Consider the following 7655-nt stretch of genomic DNA (forward strand, 5'->3'; position numbering starts at 1 on the left):
CTTTAACATTAGTATTTTAAATTTTAAATGTTTCTACGCAAGATGTTTGGAGATCTTGCATGAATTTGATTATGCATTGAACAATCATTTGAGAATACCAGGTACCTTTTCCTTAAAAATTTCAGACTCATTTGGAATTGGGTGTATGCCCTTCATCACCATGATTGCAACTATTTTAGATGATGCTTAAATTGAAGAGTCGACACGTTCCAAGAAAACGAAAAAGAGTAAGCTACTAGGTATTTGTTTTTCTTTTGTTGCTGCTAATTACTCAAACTATATATAAGTATTTAGCTAACAAAATGATTGAACATGCTTTATAACGATTAAATATCAAGTTTACTCATATATAATATCATGGGTAATGCAGAATATTTTATGCTATTTTATTTTTCCTTCGGTGGGATATGATATTGCTAGGTAGAAACAAAGACTCGAGTTACTTTAGCTTTTGGTAGGAATCCATGTAAAGCTATAGCTTAAGTAAAGAATATTATCATCTGATTCAAATATAGATTATTTGTTCTCCTTGTCAAAGATAGTTTTTCATATTTTTTTTCTATAAATATATATTGTCTATTACAATTTACAATAACAATTTATTATATTTAAAATTAGTTTTAAATTTAAAATTAGACAAAAAAATGTATTTTATTGTTTATAAAATTTTGAAACATGAGTAACCATAAATATCATAAAACTCAATAGATAGTATTATTTTATAAAATATATTATATATCTCAAACTTATTAGTTTTGGTTTTCATTTATTAAGTTTTACACACCTACAACTAAATATATACAATTATATTATATGTTTAATTTTATAATTTATCCGTGTGTCTGCATGAGTACTATACTAGAGAGTGTTCTTTTACTACCACTTAGGTTTAGAAATATAATTACACATATTGTACATCAATAATAATATTCTATATTATCCTCATAATTTGTTTCATGACTTTAGCTAATTTTTTGTACGATTGGTTGTGTCTATCTAGGTAAAGTTTAACACCAAGTATCACCAATGTTGTGGATAGTATTTTCATGATTAAGTTATGTAACTCCCTACCGTACTTCACTACACTTTTCATTATATATTATAATGTTGTAAACAATAAAGTATTATAATAATTATATTTAAATTACATATTGGCGTTCCAATTATTGTCATTCCTACATCCATTAAAACTTTAATACACCCCAACTAAGATATACCCTACTTTGTATTATTAATTTCAATTATTAATTGATCTCAAATTGTAATTTTTCTAACATCCAAAAAGAAAAATTACTCCTTAATCTATTCACAATTTCACTATCAAACATTGTCCACATCACAAAAGTGAAGAAATATATGTAAGTTTAACACCAACTATCACCAATGTCTTCATTGATCTTTTCATTATTAACTTATACAATTTCAACCATACTTCAATGTCCTATCAATTAAATATTATAACATTGTAAACAACAAATATAATAATGATAACTAGATTTAAATTATGTTTAAATTATTATAAATCCTACATCTATTTAAATTACATGCACCCCAACTAAGATCTATTTATTTATCTCAAATTCTCATTTTTAAATATTTTAAAAAATATTTTATTTTTTAATCTAAGTACAATTTCAGTACTAAAACAAAAAATATATATAGCGGAGCAACCCATCAGCTAACTAATTAGTAATATTAAAAACGGGCAGCACACTTAGCACAAGTTGTGCCAAGAAGATAGTTATGAGTATTAATACGTAAAGGCAAAGAAAAATCATACTTTTTTTGGTAAAAGAAAACTATAAAGGCTAGCAACACTTATCAAATTTGTTGGTAAATTTATTATTGAATGTTTAGGCCGCAAATTCGAGTTTTGCTATCTTTTTGGGATGAATTAATTTTGTAAGTACTTTTTAAACAAAAAACCTTTTTGTCTAGACCAGAAGGCTATTTCTTCTCTCTAAATTTTAAATATTATGTCATGAAAATGATATTGAATCTATATCTATACTAAGTCTTATGATGTATATGGAAAAGGCTATTGTGCCCATGCTCCAGCTGTTGACATGTGTCCAATTTATTGGTTTTTTGGGCATTTTTGCATCACACTTCCACCTCTGTTGGTTGCTCCACGTATTATTGCACGTGTCTTCTTTTTCTTAAATTGCTTACAGGTGTCATGTTCTGCTGCATTGCCTGTCCATTCTTCACCAACTCTGTTTCCTTTCTTTCTTCTTCATTGCGTTTTGCTTTCTTTCTTCTTCGTTGCCTTTGTTTCTTCTTCATTTTGCTTCCTCTGTTTCTTTCCTTTCTTCTTCTTTTTTGTGTTTTCCATGTCAGGTTTGGGTTTTTTTTTTCTTTATGCTTAAATACTTAAAGTTTCCATTTTTATTTACAACTATTATTATCCCATTTTGGTTTTTCCTGTTTTGGTTTTTCCTGTTGAGCTTTTGTTTCATCGATTTTGGTTTTTGTTGTCGAGATTTTGTTTCATCGATGCATGTTATGTTTCGCAAGAAATGTTGTTTGTTTTGGCTGTTTTGGTTTTCGCTGTTGAGCTTTTGTTTCATGCATGCACTGTGTGTTTCGCACGGAATGTTGTTTCAATATGCATGTTTGGTTACACATGCATGTTTTTTGGTGGGGTTGTTGATTTGTTGTTCACAAATGTTTTCGACTTTGTTTGTGGTTTTTCAATAACAATAATTGATATCTTTGATGTTTTTTGGTATTTGACAGACGAATAATGACGATGCGTCGAATGTTTCCTAATATCTATGCATGTTTAGTTGTTACCTTTTTTTCCCAATTCTGGCTTACCTGATGTCATTTGGTGTATGCTTTGGTTGTGTTATAGGCAGGGCCAAGAAGATCGCCGAATAGGTAAGTCTTTCAGAGAAGCATGAGCTGACCTATAATTGCAATGCCTTTAATGTTTTCTAATGTCTATGTATGTTTGGTTGTATCTTTGTTAATTTGATTTGGTGTATGTTTTGGTTGTTATTTAGGCAGGGTGAATGAGATCACAAAAAGGGTAAAATCTATCTATATTATGTATTCTATATTCTATGTCTATCTATATTCTCTCTATATCTATTCTAAGTCTCATCAAAGAGATGTATAGGGAAAAGGATATTGTGCTCATGCTTGAACTGCTGACATGTGTTGAATTTTGCTTTCTTGGTTTGCTCGGTTATCATTATGCTTGCCACATGGGCACACAAACGGTTCTGTATAGACATTTGTTTTCTTATGGCACTGAATGCAAGCTGCATAACACCATGAATGATTGTCCATAGCAAATCTCAATGCCCAATTCTGAAAGTCTTCCATTTTGTGGTTGGTTTTGCATGTAGATTTTTTGGGGTGTTGTTTTGATTTGGTGTGTCGGTTTTTGTCGATGTTGGTCTGCCTTATGAGTTTTCATTTTGTTGCATGCATGTTGGCTTTGTTTCATGATTAATATTTGTCCTTTTTCAAAACGTGCAATACTGTTTTTTTTACGTTGTTGGTTGCTTATGGATGTTTTTTTGTGGTGTTGAGTTGGTCCTGATTTAAGCGGTTCAAGACAATAAGAAAATAGGTAAGTTGTTATTCCTTTGTAATAATTATGCTATGTCTAATGTTATACCATGTAGCTGATGGTTTTCTTGGTGATTGTCTCATCAAATATAGGGCATTGAAAGTTACTATTGTGGCGATGGTTCATGTGTTGCCGCCTGTTCAATTTGTTTTTTTTTTGGCGCATTTCCACTTGGGTGCAAGTGTCAACTTTTTGATGGATTCCCGGTCATTCCCTCAACTACTCCAAAGCTTCTTTCTTTGTTTTTGCTTCATTTGCTTATTGCTGAGTGTTGGATGCTGCTTTACTTGCTTTGTTTCCTTGCTTTCTTTTTCATGTAGGTATCTTGAGTTCCAGTTTAGTTTTCCTCCTGCTGACACGTTCAATTTTGTGTTCTCCGTATGAGGTTTTGCTTTTGATCCCTTCCTGCTAAAATATTTCAAGTTTTTTTGGTTCTTAAGTTTCAGAACTTATATGCCTGATGTTGTTCGGTGTTTAACAGCCGAATTCTGTGGTGAGCTATAACGACCATGGTTCAGATGTTTTTTTTATATCTATGCATGTTTGTTCTTCATATTTTTGGTAACATTCCTGTCCTGCCTAATGCTATTTGGTATATGTCTCGCAGGGAATTGTGTTTCTTTTTGGCCATCTGGGATATTGTTTGGTGGCCTATATGTTTAGTTGCATATGCATGTTTTTTTTGGTGGAATTGTTTATTTTTTGTCATTTAGGTAGTCCATGAGGTTGTCTCTTGCCCTTTCTCATCACCAAGTATAAGGGTTGTTTTTAAAGTTATGCAGTTGAGGTTAATGTCTAATATGTTTTATGACTTATTCATTTTGTTATCAGCTTTATTAAATTGTTTCTAAAATTTATTTAACTTTATTAATTATTCTAAATTTTATTGTCGGGTATCATATATAGTTTGTTGCTTTTTTTCTTCAGCATATCCAACTTATGCTTCTATTTCTGCCTGCTGTAGGATGCTATTCATCCAAGTTAGCAATTCTTTGCTGGCTTCTAAGTTGGCTATTAGTTAGCCGGTGGAATGGAAGCAACAATTCAATCATAGGTATTTTGCTCATCTTTTATGCATTTTGGTCTACCTTTGGTGAATTTATTTGCCAATTTATTAATGACGTATTTTGCCGAGTTTAACTCTCCTGATAGTTTTTGATTGTTAACTTTTAGTTAGTTTGCGAAGTTATTAATCAAATATTTTATATCAACTATGTTTTTCCAGGTTTTGTTGCATGCATTTGCTGAATTTGCTTCTATTTCACTGTTGGTTTTTCCTGCCAATGCTACTTTTTGTATACTTCTTTGTTGTTTTTTCTCTTTATTAAATTCATCTGATTCTTCTGTTTTCCATTCGTCCATAGGTTCCTATCCTTCATTAGCTAGCAATTGTTTTCAGCCAATTATCTCATAGGATGCATTTCTTACAAGAGCTCAGTCCAGTATTGTTTGGCCAAATTAATTGGATTTCTTGGGTAAATCTGTTATTTATGTTTCATATTTGTTTTGTTCGATGGAAAATCTAACCACAGGTGGTTGTCACCTAAAATCTATTAGTAAATTCTATTAACATGATTGTTCCAATTGCTATCCATAACTATGGATGCTGTTTTTTACCCATATTGGTGCATTTTTTTTCCTGCATGGTCATTGAATGTTAATGTTAGATTAACTTGGTTTGGTTTTAATTGTTTGGCTTTAAGTCATGTGGGAATTTTTAAATCATATGTTATTTTACTTTGATTCCGAAGTATGACATATGGCATATCTGATATGCATTTCCTTTGATAAGTTATTAGATTTCCTCTTATTAAATTGGATACCAAATGACAAACCTCTGCCTGCATTGTTTGCTCATGTTGTTGCGTGGTATTTAAAGCATTTAGGCCATTATAATTTACTATGAATGAATAATTGTTGATATGCTTGCATAGTCGTCTAGCCTGTGAATGATTCTAACCCCCGTGCAATTTTGACTCTTCAGAAACAACGATTGAGACTGGACAGTTGCCAACCAAACCAATCTTCCATTAATTGGAATTTTGGGAAAATGTAGTAATTTAATGCATTCAATTTGTTCCTTCACCTTCCTATAACATCATGGGGTTTAGCTTATATAGCAGAGGATGCAAAGGCTTCACCACATTGCTGTAATCTGTTATCTTTGATTTTTCCCCAAACAATCATTAGTTTCTTACCATCCCAAAGATGAGCTCAACATCATCAACAGCGTCAAGCAGGGTAAGTAGTCTAGCAAACTTTAATTTGCTTAGCTTTTGTTTTCAATTAATTTCTTCTCTTCACCCTGAATGTTTTCTGTAATTGCAATAATTACTTCTCTTCATGCTGAATGGTTACTGTAACTGCAACAATCATGGCTATCTTATTGTAGATGAGGGATCCTATAATGACCCGGCCCTGCATATTACAGTTTATTGCAGCATTTCACAATGAGAAGGTGATATTTGACTACTCTTTTATTCATATTGTTTTTTCAATGCATTCCTTTGACCTGATACATAACATCTGCGCTTACCACATTTTCTGACCAGGACTATATAGAAATACCGTCATTCTACCATTCACAGTGGGCGCCACGTTATCCAAAATTTGCCCGGTTTAACTATGATGGAGCCTCCTCATACAATATCAACAAAAAATTTCTTCGCTGAGGGCCTTAAATAGTTGAGGAAGCACTTAAATATCTATGATTCAGTTACTATCAACTTTATGGTCTGTGAACACATATGGAATTTTGATCTTCATTTCAGTCCTTCGCTTGAACAACAGACATGTGGCAGACCCCTACTAGCATTTAGAATGCATGTCTGGACTATTGAACTCACTCAAGCCCTGCTTGGTGATCCTAAACCACTGGTAATTTATATTGACCTCTTTTGCATTATGATCAAATCTTTACCCAAAAAATTAACTCAGTTTTTTTTTATATTCAGATTCATCCACCTATTGCAGCAATACACCTTCCTTCTTGTGGTTTCCATATGACCATTTTAAGAAAGTTCAGGCCTCCATTACAATGGTTTGTCGTCCCAGTTGGCCCTGGCTTTCACGGAAAGTATTTTGCGGAGCCATGGTATTGGTTTCTTTCTAAAGATGATTTTGTTCGCGGAGACGAACTTTTATTCTATTACAGAAGTCGTGAGGATATTTAGGAAATGGTTATTAGAAAACAGAGGAATTGGGTGACAACGATGATTGGTGAATTTAAATTTTTATTATGTTAGTTTATATATTACAACAAATGTTTGGTTAATGTTGATTCTGGATGGCATATTAATTTGCAATTTTTGCTTTTTCAGTTTTAATTATGTCATTCTTCTGAACAATGTTTATATATTAATATCATGGTTTTTGTGCTTCAATACTGAATTCCATCACACACGCTGGTAATTGGAAAAATTATATGTTAATATTTAGTTCTCAAAATATCAAATTAGCTAGACTGCAACCATGGTATAAAAAAAAAACTTGAATTATGAACATGCTAACGATTGAAACATCATGTCACAATTATTCTGAATGCTAGCCTTCTATGTTATACATATATATATATATATATATATATATATATATATATATATATATATATACATATATATATATATATACATATATATATATTAAGAATTCAAATGAGATGGTCATTTGCAATAACACTGGGCAAGTATTATTAAGATTTATATCAAAGCATGGGATCAATGAAAACAGGCTTCATCTGATAACTTTCCAATGTTCCATTCTCTCCTGTTTATTGGTTGTGTATATCAATAATATTCAAGTTAAACTTTCTAAAGTAACTGATTAAATTGAGGCTTCTTGAGCGTTCTTTATACAAATAATTGTAATAATTCTAATAAGTCTTATAAAAGAGATTTATGAGAAAATAAAATAATTATTTCATCTTTTCATTTCTGTCCGTCTTTTGGAGTTTTTAAATTTGTCGAATATTTTTCCTTTCTCATACGGTAACAATGCTAAATCTGCCTATTTCTGTTATTTCCTCATTATTTTACCTTCTCTAGCTTTACATGTATCATTGTCCATTCAGGCT

The 7655-nt window shown here is 31.4% G+C and overlaps 1 long non-coding RNA gene across 1 annotated transcript; it reads left to right on the forward strand.

Annotated features, from left to right (window-relative positions):
* The first annotated feature begins 2441 nt into the window (after positions 1–2441).
* On the forward strand, positions 2442–6875 carry LOC114379681. The gene is made up of 7 exons (XR_003659557.1): positions 2442–3583; positions 3676–3968; positions 4548–4637; positions 5568–5824; positions 5976–6041; positions 6136–6460; positions 6538–6875. It is a non-coding gene; the product is annotated as an uncharacterized LOC114379681 (long non-coding RNA).
* The last annotated feature ends 780 nt before the right edge of the window (positions 6876–7655 follow it).

This window comes from Glycine soja, chromosome 12 (genome assembly GCF_004193775.1).
Source record: "Glycine soja cultivar W05 chromosome 12, ASM419377v2, whole genome shotgun sequence".
NCBI lineage: Eukaryota > Viridiplantae > Streptophyta > Magnoliopsida > Fabales > Fabaceae > Glycine > Glycine soja.